Source organism: Agelaius phoeniceus, chromosome 6 (assembly GCF_051311805.1).
Source record: "Agelaius phoeniceus isolate bAgePho1 chromosome 6, bAgePho1.hap1, whole genome shotgun sequence".
NCBI lineage: Eukaryota > Metazoa > Chordata > Aves > Passeriformes > Icteridae > Agelaius > Agelaius phoeniceus.
This window is the reverse complement of record NC_135270.1, coordinates 7331023-7346325: the sequence shown is the minus strand read 5'-3', so window position 1 is coordinate 7346325 and position 15303 is coordinate 7331023.

The window sequence follows — 15303 nt, the reverse complement described above, 5'->3', positions numbered from 1 at the left end:
GCAAGAGCTTTAAGCAAGAAGCTGAAGACATTTGTCCAGAACTCCTCCTCTTGGAATGTTAAGGTGACTGGAAAAGGCAGGAGGGTGCCAAGGTACTGTTGTCTGGAAGTTTGAAAGCTGCGCAGACAATGGCAGGTGCTGTGCAGGTTGCTTCTTCGACTTTCGGAAGCTGCCGCTCTCTCCGTCTCCCGGAGGGGAAGAAGCGGCTTCTTCGCGCACAGAGCAGTTGGCCGGTCGCTGTGCGCTGCGGAGTGAGTCTTCTGCCGAAAGATGCAGGGGACCGGCGGTGAGCTGCATCGGAGAGCCCTGCATCTCCGTCTATCTGCGTCTCTTGTGGCCTAGATGTTAGTGAAAAGCTTCTCCAATCTGTCTTGCAAGGAGCAACTCAGCCAGTACAGAAAACCTCCTCGGTCTAGTTCTAGATGTTGCACGGAGAGTCTGCAGGGTGTTTAGCGCGAAGCAAAAGAAAGTTGTGCAGAACGCCTTCTTACGCGCATGTTAATGGGACTGGAAATGGCATGAGAGAGGTGAGGTATGGGTTCATACAAGTTCGAAAGCTGCGCAGACAATGCCGGTGTTATGCGGCTTGGTTCTTCACCTCCTGGAAGCTGCCGCTCTCTCCGTCTCTCGGAAGCGAAGAAGCCCCTTCTTTGCGCACAGAGCATTGTCCCGGTTGCACCGTGCTCTGGAGAGCAACTTCTGCTGAGACACACACGGGGCTGGCGCTAAGCTTCAGAGAGCTCCGTAGGTCCGTAGTCGGCGTCCCATTGTCGCCTACGTATCAGCAAAATGCTTTTCCGACCTTTCTAGCGAGGGACAACTGTGCCAGTACAGAGAACATCCCGGATCTTGTTCTAGATGTTGCACGGAGGTCTGCAGAGTGTTTTGGAAGAAGCAAACCAAGATGTCCACAAACCCTTCCTTTCGCATGTTGATCTGAGTGGCGGAGACGGCAGAGTGGTAAGATACTGTGTCATCTCCGTTTCGAGGTTGCACGCACAATGCCGGTGTAGTGCGGCGCAATTGGTCGCCTTCCGGAGGCTGCCGCGCTCTCCTTCTCCCGGAGGCGAAGAAACCGCTTCTTGGCGCACAGGGCATTTCGCCGGTCGCCGTGTGCTCCGGAGAGTGGCTTCTGCCGCAAGACGCCCGGGACAGGCGCTTAGCTTCGGCAAAGCACCGTGTCTCTGTCTTCGGCTTCTCTTGGCGCCTAAATGGGAGCAAAAAGTTTTTTCCACTCTATCTCGTCAAGAGCAACCGTGGCAGTACAGAAAACGGGCCCGAGCTTGTTCTAGAAGTTGCACGGAGCTCTGCAAGAGCTTTAAGCAAGAAGCTGAAGACATTTGTCCAGAACTCCTCCTCTTGGAATGTTAAGGTGACTGGAAAAGGCAGGAGGGTGCCAAGGTACTGTTGTCTGGAAGTTTGAAAGCTGCGCAGACAATGGCAGGTGCTGTGCAGGTTGCTTCTTCGACTTTCGGAAGCTGCCGCTCTCTCCGTCTCCCGGAGGGGAAGAAGCGGCTTCTTCGCGCACAGAGCAGTTGGCCGGTCGCTGTGCGCTGCGGAGTGAGTCTTCTGCCGAAAGATGCAGGGGACCGGCGGTGAGCTGCATCGGAGAGCCCTGCATCTCTGTCTATCTGCGTCTCTTGTGGCCTAGATGTTAGTGAAAAGCTTCTCCAATCTGTCTTGCAAGGAGCAACTCAGCCAGTACAGAAAACCTCCTCGGTCTAGTTCTAGATGTTGCACGGAGAGTCTGCAGGGTGTTTAGCGCGAAGCAAAAGAAAGTTGTGCAGAACGCCTTCTTACGCGCATGTTAATGGGACTGGAAATGGCATGAGAGAGGTGAGGTATGGGTTCATACAAGTTCGAAAGCTGCGCAGACAATGCCGGTGTTATGCGGCTTGGTTCTTCACCTCCTGGAAGCTGCCGCTCTCTCCGTCTCTCGGAAGCGAAGAAGCCCCTTCTTTGCGCACAGAGCATTGTCCCGGTTGCACCGTGCTCTGGAGAGCAACTTCTGCTGAGACACACACGGGGCTGGCGCTAAGCTTCAGAGAGCTCCGTAGGTCCGTAGTCGGCGTCCCATTGTCGCCTACGTATCAGCAAAATGCTTTTCCGACCTTTCTAGCGAGGGACAACTGTGCCAGTACAGAGAACATCCCGGATCTTGTTCTAGATGTTGCACGGAGGTCTGCAGAGTGTTTTGGAAGAAGCAAACCAAGATGTCCACAAACCCTTCCTTTCGCATGTTGATCTGAGTGGCGGAGACGGCAGAGTGGTAAGATACTGTGTCATCTCCGTTTCGAGGTTGCACGCACAATGCCGGTGTAGTGCGGCGCAATTGGTCGCCTTCCGGAGGCTGCCGCGCTCTCCTTCTCCCGGAGGCGAAGAAACCGCTTCTTGGCGCACAGGGCATTTCGCCGGTCGCCGTGTGCTCCGGAGAGTGGCTTCTGCCGCAAGACGCCCGGGACAGGCGCTTAGCTTCGGCAAAGCACCGTGTCTCTGTCTTCGGCTTCTCTTGGCGCCTAAATGGGAGCAAAAAGTTTTTTCCACTCTATCTCGTCAAGAGCAACCGTGGCAGTACAGAAAACGGGCCCGAGCTTGTTCTAGAAGTTGCACGGAGCTCTGCAAGAGCTTTAAGCAAGAAGCTGAAGACATTTGTCCAGAACTCCTCCTCTTGGAATGTTAAGGTGACTGGAAAAGGCAGGAGGGTGCCAAGGTACTGTTGTCTGGAAGTTTGAAAGCTGCGCAGACAATGGCAGGTGCTGTGCAGGTTGCTTCTTCGACTTTCGGAAGCTGCCGCTCTCTCCGTCTCCCGGAGGGGAAGAAGCGGCTTCTTCGCGCACAGAGCAGTTGGCCGGTCGCTGTGCGCTGCGGAGTGAGTCTTCTGCCGAAAGATGCAGGGGACCGGCGGTGAGCTGCATCGGAGAGCCCTGCATCTCCGTCTATCTGCGTCTCTTGTGGCCTAGATGTTAGTGAAAAGCTTCTCCAATCTGTCTTGCAAGGAGCAACTCAGCCAGTACAGAAAACCTCCTCGGTCTAGTTCTAGATGTTGCACGGAGAGTCTGCAGGGTGTTTAGCGCGAAGCAAAAGAAAGTTGTGCAGAACGCCTTCTTACGCGCATGTTAATGGGACTGGAAATGGCATGAGAGAGGTGAGGTATGGGTTCATACAAGTTCGAAAGCTGCGCAGACAATGCCGGTGTTATGCGGCTTGGTTCTTCACCTCCTGGAAGCTGCCGCTCTCTCCGTCTCTCGGAAGCGAAGAAGCCCCTTCTTTGCGCACAGAGCATTGTCCCGGTTGCACCGTGCTCTGGAGAGCAACTTCTGCTGAGACACACACGGGGCTGGCGCTAAGCTTCAGAGAGCTCCGTAGGTCCGTAGTCGGCGTCCCATTGTCGCCTACGTATCAGCAAAATGCTTTTCCGACCTTTCTAGCGAGGGACAACTGTGCCAGTACAGAGAACATCCCGGATCTTGTTCTAGATGTTGCACGGAGGTCTGCAGAGTGTTTTGGAAGAAGCAAACCAAGATGTCCACAAACCCTTCCTTTCGCATGTTGATCTGAGTGGCGGAGACGGCAGAGTGGTAAGATACTGTGTCATCTCCGTTTCGAGGTTGCACGCACAATGCCGGTGTAGTGCGGCGCAATTGGTCGCCTTCCGGAGGCTGCCGCGCTCTCCTTCTCCCGGAGGCGAAGAAACCGCTTCTTGGCGCACAGGGCATTTCGCCGGTCGCCGTGTGCTCCGGAGAGTGGCTTCTGCCGCAAGACGCCCGGGACAGGCGCTTAGCTTCGGCAAAGCACCGTGTCTCTGTCTTCGGCTTCTCTTGGCACCTAAATGGGAGCAAAAAGTTTTTTCCACTCTATCTCGTCAAGAGCAACCGTGGCAGTACAGAAAACGGGCCCGAGCTTGTTCTAGAAGTTGCACGGAGCTCTGCAAGAGCTTTAAGCAAGAAGCTGAAGACATTTGTCCAGAACTCCTCCTCTTGGAATGTTAAGGTGACTGGAAAAGGCAGGAGGGTGCTAAGGTACTGTTGTCTGGAAGTTTGAAAGCTGCGCAGACAATGGCAGGTGCTGTGCAGGTTGCTTCTTCGACTTTCGGAAGCTGCCGCTCTCTCCGTCTCCCGGAGGGGAAGAAGCGGCTTCTTCGCGCACAGAGCAGTTGGCCGGTCGCTGTGCGCTGCGGAGTGAGTCTTCTGCCGAAAGATGCAGGGGACCGGCGGTGAGCTGCATCGGAGAGCCCTGCATCTCCGTCTATCTGCGTCTCTTGTGGCCTAGATGTTAGTGAAAAGCTTCTCCAATCTGTCTTGCAAGGAGCAACTCAGCCAGTACAGAAAACCTCCTCGGTCTAGTTCTAGATGTTGCACGGAGAGTCTGCAGGGTGTTTAGCGCGAAGCAAAAGAAAGTTGTGCAGAACGCCTTCTTACGCGCATGTTAATGGGACTGGAAATGGCATGAGAGAGGTGAGGTATGGGTTCATACAAGTTCGAAAGCTGCGCAGACAATGCCGGTGTTATGCGGCTTGGTTCTTCACCTCCTGGAAGCTGCCGCTCTCTCCGTCTCTCGGAAGCGAAGAAGCCCCTTCTTTGCGCACAGAGCATTGTCCCGGTTGCACCGTGCTCTGGAGAGCAACTTCTGCTGAGACACACACGGGGCTGGCGCTAAGCTTCAGAGAGCTCCGTAGGTCCGTAGTCGGCGTCCCATTGTCGCCTACGTATCAGCAAAATGCTTTTCCGACCTTTCTAGCGAGGGACAACTGTGCCAGTACAGAGAACATCCCGGATCTTGTTCTAGATGTTGCACGGAGGTCTGCAGAGTGTTTTGGAAGAAGCAAACCAAGATGTCCACAAACCCTTCCTTTCGCATGTTGATCTGAGTGGCGGAGACGGCAGAGTGGTAAGATACTGTGTCATCTCCGTTTCGAGGTTGCACGCACAATGCCGGTGTAGTGCGGCGCAATTGGTCGCCTTCCGGAGGCTGCCGCGCTCTCCTTCTCCCGGAGGCGAAGAAACCGCTTCTTGGCGCACAGGGCATTTCGCCGGTCGCCGTGTGCTCCGGAGAGTGGCTTCTGCCGCAAGACGCCCGGGACAGGCGCTTAGCTTCGGCAAAGCACCGTGTCTCTGTCTTCGGCTTCTCTTGGCGCCTAAATGGGAGCAAAAAGTTTTTTCCACTCTATCTCGTCAAGAGCAACCGTGGCAGTACAGAAAACGGGCCCGAGCTTGTTCTAGAAGTTGCACGGAGCTCTGCAAGAGCTTTAAGCAAGAAGCTGAAGACATTTGTCCAGAACTCCTCCTCTTGGAATGTTAAGGTGACTGGAAAAGGCAGGAGGGTGCCAAGGTACTGTTGTCTGGAAGTTTGAAAGCTGCGCAGACAATGGCAGGTGCTGTGCAGGTTGCTTCTTCGACTTTCGGAAGCTGCCGCTCTCTCCGTCTCCCGGAGGGGAAGAAGCGGCTTCTTCGCGCACAGAGCAGTTGGCCGGTCGCTGTGCGCTGCGGAGTGAGTCTTCTGCCGAAAGATGCAGGGGACCGGCGGTGAGCTGCATCGGAGAGCCCTGCATCTCCGTCTATCTGCGTCTCTTGTGGCCTAGATGTTAGTGAAAAGCTTCTCCAATCTGTCTTGCAAGGAGCAACTCAGCCAGTACAGAAAACCTCCTCGGTCTAGTTCTAGATGTTGCACGGAGAGTCTGCAGGGTGTTTAGCGCGAAGCAAAAGAAAGTTGTGCAGAACGCCTTCTTACGCGCATGTTAATGGGACTGGAAATGGCATGAGAGAGGTGAGGTATGGGTTCATACAAGTTCGAAAGCTGCGCAGACAATGCCGGTGTTATGCGGCTTGGTTCTTCACCTCCTGGAAGCTGCCGCTCTCTCCGTCTCTCGGAAGCGAAGAAGCCCCTTCTTTGCGCACAGAGCATTGTCCCGGTTGCACCGTGCTCTGGAGAGCAACTTCTGCTGAGACACACACGGGGCTGGCGCTAAGCTTCAGAGAGCTCCGTAGGTCCGTAGTCGGCGTCCCATTGTCGCCTACGTATCAGCAAAATGCTTTTCCGACCTTTCTAGCGAGGGACAACTGTGCCAGTACAGAGAACATCCCGGATCTTGTTCTAGATGTTGCACGGAGGTCTGCAGAGTGTTTTGGAAGAAGCAAACCAAGATGTCCACAAACCCTTCCTTTCGCATGTTGATCTGAATGGCGGAGACGGCAGAGTGGTAAGATACTGTGTCATCTCCGTTTCGAGGCTGCACGCACAATGCCGGTGTAGTGCGGCGCAATTGGTCGCCTTCCGGAGGCTGCCGCGCTCTCCTTCTCCCGGAGGCGAAGAAACCGCTTCTTGGCGCACAGGGCATTTCGCCGGTCGCCGTGTGCTCCGGAGAGTGGCTTCTGCCGCAAGACGCCCGGGACAGGCGCTTAGCTTCGGCAAAGCACCGTGTCTCTGTCTTCGGCTTCTCTTGGCGCCTAAATGGGAGCAAAAAGTTTTTTCCACTCTATCTCGTCAAGAGCAACCGTGGCAGTACAGAAAACGGGCCCGAGCTTGTTCTAGAAGTTGCACGGAGCTCTGCAAGAGCTTTAAGCAAGAAGCTGAAGACATTTGTCCAGAACTCCTCCTCTTGGAATGTTAAGGTGACTGGAAAAGGCAGGAGGGTGCTAAGGTACTGTTGTCTGGAAGTTTGAAAGCTGCGCAGACAATGGCAGGTGCTGTGCAGGTTGCTTCTTCGACTTTCGGAAGCTGCCGCTCTCTCCGTCTCCCGGAGGGGAAGAAGCGGCTTCTTCGCGCACAGAGCAGTTGGCCGGTCGCTGTGCGCTGCGGAGTGAGTCTTCTGCCGAAAGATGCAGGGGACCGGCGGTGAGCTGCATCGGAGAGCCCTGCATCTCCGTCTATCTGCGTCTCTTGTGGCCTAGATGTTAGTGAAAAGCTTCTCCAATCTGTCTTGCAAGGAGCAACTCAGCCAGTACAGAAAACCTCCTCGGTCTAGTTCTAGATGTTGCACGGAGAGTCTGCAGGGTGTTTAGCGCGAAGCAAAAGAAAGTTGTGCAGAACGCCTTCTTACGCGCATGTTAATGGGACTGGAAATGGCATGAGAGAGGTGAGGTATGGGTTCATACAAGTTCGAAAGCTGCGCAGACAATGCCGGTGTTATGCGGCTTGGTTCTTCACCTCCTGGAAGCTGCCGCTCTCTCCGTCTCTCGGAAGCGAAGAAGCCCCTTCTTTGCGCACAGAGCATTGTCCCGGTTGCACCGTGCTCTGGAGAGCAACTTCTGCTGAGACACACACGGGGCTGGCGCTAAGCTTCAGAGAGCTCCGTAGGTCCGTAGTCGGCGTCCCATTGTCGCCTACGTATCAGCAAAATGCTTTTCCGACCTTTCTAGCGAGGGACAACTGTGCCAGTACAGAGAACATCCCGGATCTTGTTCTAGATGTTGCACGGAGGTCTGCAGAGTGTTTTGGAAGAAGCAAACCAAGATGTCCACAAACCCTTCCTTTCGCATGTTGATCTGAGTGGCGGAGACGGCAGAGTGGTAAGATACTGTGTCATCTCCGTTTCGAGGTTGCACGCACAATGCCGGTGTAGTGCGGCGCAATTGGTCGCCTTCCGGAGGCTGCCGCGCTCTCCTTCTCCCGGAGGCGAAGAAACCGCTTCTTGGCGCACAGGGCATTTCGCCGGTCGCCGTGTGCTCCGGAGAGTGGCTTCTGCCGCAAGACGCCCGGGACAGGCGCTTAGCTTCGGCAAAGCACCGTGTCTCTGTCTTCGGCTTCTCTTGGCGCCTAAATGGGAGCAAAAAGTTTTTTCCACTCTATCTCGTCAAGAGCAACCGTGGCAGTACAGCAAACGGGCCCGAGCTTGTTCTAGAAGTTGCACGGAGCTCTGCAAGAGCTTTAAGCAAGAAGCTGAAGACATTTGTCCAGAACTCCTCCTCTTGGAATGTTAAGGTGACTGGAAAAGGCAGGAGGGTGCCAAGGTACTGTTGTCTGGAAGTTTGAAAGCTGCGCAGACAATGGCAGGTGCTGTGCAGGTTGCTTCTTCGACTTTCGGAAGCTGCCGCTCTCTCCGTCTCCCGGAGGGGAAGAAGCGGCTTCTTCGCGCACAGAGCAGTTGGCCGGTCGCTGTGCGCTGCGGAGTGAGTCTTCTGCCGAAAGATGCAGGGGACCGGCGGTGAGCTGCATCGGAGAGCCCTGCATCTCCGTCTATCTGCGTCTCTTGTGGCCTAGATGTTAGTGAAAAGCTTCTCCAATCTGTCTTGCAAGGAGCAACTCAGCCAGTACAGAAAACCTCCTCGGTCTAGTTCTAGATGTTGCACGGAGAGTCTGCAGGGTGTTTAGCGCGAAGCAAAAGAAAGTTGTGCAGAACGCCTTCTTACGCGCATGTTAATGGGACTGGAAATGGCATGAGAGAGGTGAGGTATGGGTTCATACAAGTTCGAAAGCTGCGCAGACAATGCCGGTGTTATGCGGCTTGGTTCTTCACCTCCTGGAAGCTGCCGCTCTCTCCGTCTCTCGGAAGCGAAGAAGCCCCTTCTTTGCGCACAGAGCATTGTCCCGGTTGCACCGTGCTCTGGAGAGCAACTTCTGCTGAGACACACACGGGGCTGGCGCTAAGCTTCAGAGAGCTCCGTAGGTCCGTAGTCGGCGTCCCATTGTCGCCTACGTATCAGCAAAATGCTTTTCCGACCTTTCTAGCGAGGGACAACTGTGCCAGTACAGAGAACATCCCGGATCTTGTTCTAGATGTTGCACGGAGGTCTGCAGAGTGTTTTGGAAGAAGCAAACCAAGATGTCCACAAACCCTTCCTTTCGCATGTTGATCTGAGTGGCGGAGACGGCAGAGTGGTAAGATACTGTGTCATCTCCGTTTCGAGGTTGCACGCACAATGCCGGTGTAGTGCGGCGCAATTGGTCGCCTTCCGGAGGCTGCCGCGCTCTCCTTCTCCCGGAGGCGAAGAAACCGCTTCTTGGCGCACAGGGCATTTCGCCGGTCGCCGTGTGCTCCGGAGAGTGGCTTCTGCCGCAAGACGCCCGGGACAGGCGCTTAGCTTCGGCAAAGCACCGTGTCTCTGTCTTCGGCTTCTCTTGGCGCCTAAATGGGAGCAAAAAGTTTTTTCCACTCTATCTCGTCAAGAGCAACCGTGGCAGTACAGCAAACGGGCCCGAGCTTGTTCTAGAAGTTGCACGGAGCTCTGCAAGAGCTTTAAGCAAGAAGCTGAAGACATTTGTCCAGAACTCCTCCTCTTGGAATGTTAAGGTGACTGGAAAAGGCAGGAGGGTGCCAAGGTACTGTTGTCTGGAAGTTTGAAAGCTGCGCAGACAATGGCAGGTGCTGTGCAGGTTGCTTCTTCGACTTTCGGAAGCTGCCGCTCTCTCCGTCTCCCGGAGGGGAAGAAGCGGCTTCTTCGCGCACAGAGCAGTTGGCCGGTCGCTGTGCGCTGCGGAGTGAGTCTTCTGCCGAAAGATGCAGGGGACCGGCGGTGAGCTGCATCGGAGAGCCCTGCATCTCCGTCTATCTGCGTCTCTTGTGGCCTAGATGTTAGTGAAAAGCTTCTCCAATCTGTCTTGCAAGGAGCAACTCAGCCAGTACAGAAAACCTCCTCGGTCTAGTTCTAGATGTTGCACGGAGAGTCTGCAGGGTGTTTAGCGCGAAGCAAAAGAAAGTTGTGCAGAACGCCTTCTTACGCGCATGTTAATGGGACTGGAAATGGCATGAGAGAGGTGAGGTATGGGTTCATACAAGTTCGAAAGCTGCGCAGACAATGCCGGTGTTATGCGGCTTGGTTCTTCACCTCCTGGAAGCTGCCGCTCTCTCCGTCTCTCGGAAGCGAAGAAGCCCCTTCTTTGCGCACAGAGCATTGTCCCGGTTGCACCGTGCTCTGGAGAGCAACTTCTGCTGAGACACACACGGGGCTGGCGCTAAGCTTCAGAGAGCTCCGTAGGTCCGTAGTCGGCGTCCCATTGTCGCCTACGTATCAGCAAAATGCTTTTCCGACCTTTCTAGCGAGGGACAACTGTGCCAGTACAGAGAACATCCCGGATCTTGTTCTAGATGTTGCACGGAGGTCTGCAGAGTGTTTTGGAAGAAGCAAACCAAGATGTCCACAAACCCTTCCTTTCGCATGTTGATCTGAATGGCGGAGACGGCAGAGTGGTAAGATACTGTGTCATCTCCGTTTCGAGGCTGCACGCACAATGCCGGTGTAGTGCGGCGCAATTGGTCGCCTTGCGGAGGCTGCCGCGCTCTCCTTCTCCCGGAGGCGAAGAAACCGCTTCTTGGCGCACAGGGCATTTCGCCGGTCGCCGTGTGCTCCGGAGAGTGGCTTCTGCCGCAAGACGCCCGGGACAGGCGCTTAGCTTCGGCAAAGCACCGTGTCTCTGTCTTCGGCTTCTCTTGGCGCCTAAATGGGAGCAAAAAGTTTTTTCCACTCTATCTCGTCAAGAGCAACCGTGGCAGTACAGAAAACGGGCCCGAGCTTGTTCTAGAAGTTGCACGGAGCTCTGCAAGAGCTTTAAGCAAGAAGCTGAAGACATTTGTCCAGAACTCCTCCTCTTGGAATGTTAAGGTGACTGGAAAAGGCAGGAGGGTGCTAAGGTACTGTTGTCTGGAAGTTTGAAAGCTGCGCAGACAATGGCAGGTGCTGTGCAGGTTGCTTCTTCGACTTTCGGAAGCTGCCACTCTCTCCGTCTCCCGGAGGGGAAGAAGCGGCTTCTTCGCGCACAGAGCAGTTGGCCGGTCGCTGTGCGCTGCGGAGTGAGTCTTCTGCCGAAAGATGCAGGGGACCGGCGGTGAGCTGCATCGGAGAGCCCTGCATCTCCGTCTATCTGCGTCTCTTGTGGCCTAGATGTTAGTGAAAAGCTTCTCCAATCTGTCTTGCAAGGAGCAACTCAGCCAGTACAGAAAACCTCCTCGGTCTAGTTCTAGATGTTGCACGGAGAGTCTGCAGGGTGTTTAGCGCGAAGCAAAAGAAAGTTGTGCAGAACGCCTTCTTACGCGCATGTTAATGGGACTGGAAATGGCATGAGAGAGGTGAGGTATGGGTTCATACAAGTTCGAAAGCTGCGCAGACAATGCCGGTGTTATGCGGCTTGGTTCTTCACCTCCTGGAAGCTGCCGCTCTCTCCGTCTCTCGGAAGCGAAGAAGCCCCTTCTTTGCGCACAGAGCATTGTCCCGGTTGCACCGTGCTCTGGAGAGCAACTTCTGCTGAGACACACACGGGGCTGGCGCTAAGCTTCAGAGAGCTCCGTAGGTCCGTAGTCGGCGTCCCATTGTCGCCTACGTATCAGCAAAATGCTTTTCCGACCTTTCTAGCGAGGGACAACTGTGCCAGTACAGAGAACATCCCGGATCTTGTTCTAGATGTTGCACGGAGGTCTGCAGAGTGTTTTGGAAGAAGCAAACCAAGATGTCCACAAACCCTTCCTTTCGCATGTTGATCTGAATGGCGGAGACGGCAGAGTGGTAAGATACTGTGTCATCTCCGTTTCGAGGCTGCACGCACAATGCCGGTGTAGTGCGGCGCAATTGGTCGCCTTGCGGAGGCTGCCGCGCTCTCCTTCTCCCGGAGGCGAAGAAACCGCTTCTTGGCGCACAGGGCGTTTCGCCGGTCGCCGTGTGCTCCGGAGAGTGGCTTCTGCCGCAAGACGCCCGGGACAGGCGCTTAGCTTCGGCAAAGCACCGTGTCTCTGTCTTCGGCTTCTCTTGGCGCCTAAATGGGAGCAAAAAGTTTTTTCCACTCTATCTCGTCAAGAGCAACCGTGGCAGTACAGCAAACGGGCCCGAGCTTGTTCTAGAAGTTGCACGGAGCTCTGCAAGAGCTTTAAGCAAGAAGCTGAAGACATTTGTCCAGAACTCCTCCTCTTGGAATGTTAAGGTGACTGGAAAAGGCAGGAGGGTGCTAAGGTACTGTTGTCTGGAAGTTTGAAAGCTGCGCAGACAATGGCAGGTGCTGTGCAGGTTGCTTCTTCGACTTTCGGAAGCTGCCGCTCTCTCCGTCTCCCGGAGGGGAAGAAGCGGCTTCTTCGCGCACAGAGCAGTTGGCCGGTCGCTGTGCGCTGCGGAGTGAGTCTTCTGCCGAAAGATGCAGGGGACCGGCGGTGAGCTGCATCGGAGAGCCCTGCATCTCCGTCTATCTGCGTCTCTTGTGGCCTAGATGTTAGTGAAAAGCTTCTCCAATCTGTCTTGCAAGGAGCAACTCAGCCAGTACAGAAAACCTCCTCGGTCTAGTTCTAGATGTTGCACGGAGAGTCTGCAGGGTGTTTAGCGCGAAGCAAAAGAAAGTTGTGCAGAACTCCTTCTTACGCGCATGTTAATGGGACTGGAAATGGCATGAGAGAGGTGAGGTATGGGTTCATACAAGTTCGAAAGCTGCGCAGACAATGCCGGTGTTATGCGGCTTGGTTCTTCACCTCCTGGAAGCTGCCGCTCTCTCCGTCTCTCGGAAGCGAAGAAGCCCCTTCTTTGCGCACAGAGCATTGTCCCGGTTGCACCGTGCTCTGGAGAGCAACTTCTGCTGAGACACACACGGGGCTGGCGCTAAGCTTCAGAGAGCTCCGTAGGTCCGTAGTCGGCGTCCCATTGTCGCCTACGTATCAGCAAAATGCTTTTCCGACCTTTCTAGCGAGGGACAACTGTGCCAGTACAGAGAACATCCCGGATCTTGTTCTAGATGTTGCACGGAGGTCTGCAGAGTGTTTTGGAAGAAGCAAACCAAGATGTCCACAAACCCTTCCTTTCGCATGTTGATCTGAGTGGCGGAGACGGCAGAGTGGTAAGATACTGTGTCATCTCCGTTTCGAGGTTGCACGCACAATGCCGGTGTAGTGCGGTGCAATTGGTCGCCTTCCGGAGGCTGCCGCGCTCTCCTTCTCCCGGAGGCGAAGAAACCGCTTCTTGGCGCACAGAGCATTGTGCTTGTCACGATGCGGTCCGGAGCGCACCTTCTGCCCAAAGACGCCTGTGAGTGGCGCCTATGTTTCGAGAGCTCCGTGTCTCTGTCTTTTGCTTCCCTTGTCACCTGCATGTGGGCAAAAAGCTTTTCCACTCCATCTCGCAAGGAAAAATCTTTCCAGTATAGAAAAAATCCAGGATCTTTTTCTAGATGTTAAACGGAGGTCTGCTTAGTGTTTTTTAAGAAGCAAAATATGAATGGAAGTGGCAGGAGAGTGGTCATGTACTGTTTCCTTTCGGTTTGAAATTTGCATACACAATGCCGGATTTGTGCGGCTCATTTCTTTGCCTTCCAGTATCTGCCGCTCTCTCCGTCTCCCGGAGGCGAAGAAGCAGTTTCTTCGTGCACGGAGCATTGTGCCAGTCTCTGTGGGCTGTGGTGTGAGGCTTTTGCCTGGGACTGGCTCTTTGCTTCAGAGAGCACTGTGTCTCCGTCTTCTGTTTCTCTTGTCTCCTTCATCTTAGCAAAAAGCTTTTTCCACCCGGTCTCCCAAGGAGAAAGGCTGCGATAGAGAAAACATTCCTCATCTTGTTGTAGAAGTTGCACGGTGGTCTGCAGAGTTTTAAGCATGAAGCTAAAGAAATGTCTCCAAAACTGCTTCTATTCGAATATTAAACTGAGTGGAAAATGCAGGAGAGTGTTAAGGTATTGCTGTCTACACGTTTGAAAGCTGCGCAGAGAATCCCAGTATTGTGTGGCTTGGATCTTCGCCTTTCAGAACTGCCGCTCTCTCAGGTTGCGGAGGCGAAGAGGTGGTTTCTTCACGCACAGAGCATTGTTCCGTTTGTGGTGCTCTCTGGTGCTCGGCTTCTCCTAAAAGACACCCCCGACCAGCGCTGAGCTTCGGAGAGCTCAGTATGTCCGTCTTCTACGTCTTTGATCACCTACATCTTAACCAAATTCTTTTCCACTCTGTCCAGCAAGGAGAAACTGTGCCAGTACAGAAAACATCCTCGGTCTTGTTCTAAAAGTTGCACGCATGTCTGCAGTGTGTTTAGCAAGAGGAAAAAGAAAGTTGTCCAAAGCTCCTTGTATTCGAATATTAGTGTGAATGGAAAAGGCAGGAGCATGTTAAAGTTCTGTTTTCTCTCACTTTTAAAGTTGCACACGCAATCCTGGTGTTGTGCATCTTGGTGCTTCACCTTTTGGAAGCTGCTGTTCTCTCCGTCTCCCGGATAGATTTGCTGGAGTGGCGGAGTGGCCCCTGAAATTCCGCAATATTCAGGATGCTTTCCAGACCCAATCTGGGACCAATGCCAAGTTTGGCTTTTCTGACAGTGCCAAGTGGCTCCTGCAATCTGCCATGTGGAAGTGGGACTGGTGAATCTTGTTTACCAGAGAAAAAGGCCAAAGTAAGTCTTGGGAGGCCTGTGGCCTGGAAAGGCCTGCTGGCTCCTTAAATTCCGCAATACGAAGGATGCTTCCCAGACCCAAGCTGGCACCAGTGCCAACTCAGGCTTGTTTGACAGTGCCTGCAATCTGCCACCATGAGCCGGGAAAGGGGAGTTTTTCTTCCCAGGGAAAATGGCCAAGGTTTGTCTTCAGGGACCTGTGGCCAGCAGTGGCTGGCTGGCTCCTGAAATTCCACGATACGCAGTATGTTTCGCAGACCCAAGCTGGCACCAGTGCCAACCGGGGCTCGTTTGGACTGCCAAGTAGTTCCTGATATATGCCATCAGGTATCAGGGCAGGTCAGTATTGCTTGCCAGGGTAAAGGAGCTGAGGTTGGGGATTGGGGACCTGTGGCCGGAGTGGCCGGCTGGCTCCTGAAATTCTACACAAGACGCTTCCCAGATGAAGCTGGCACCCATGCCAAGTCAGGCTGGTTTGACAGTTCTAAGTGGCTCCTGCTATCTGCCATCTGGAACTGGGCCTGGTGGGTTTAGTTTTCCAGGGAAAAGGGCCAGCAATGTTGTTTTGGGCCTGTGGCCATGCCTGGCTGCCTGGCTCCTGACATTCCACGATATGCAGGTTCCTTCCCAGGCCCAAGCTGGCACCAGTGTCAAGTCGGGCTAGTTTGTTAGTGCCTGCAATCTGCCACAAAGAACTGGGGCAGGTGAGTTTTGCTTCCCAGGGAAAATGGCTGAGGTTGGTCTTCAGGCTCATGTGGCCGGGAGTGGCTGGCTGGCTCCTGAAATTCCACGATACGCAGGATGCTTCCCAGACCCAAGCTGGCACTGTTATAGGTTGTGGTGAGGAACCAACCGCCGACAAGTGAGTCCAAATGAAATGTAATTTATTAATTGATAGAGCAAGCCATAATAGGCAAATTACAGCACTGGGCGAAGCCAACAAAAGGCTTGCACCCACCCGGGAGCGCTGGGTGTAGCCGGGGAGTCACTGCTCCACCAATGGCCCACACCACCCGGTAGTTCAGTCCTC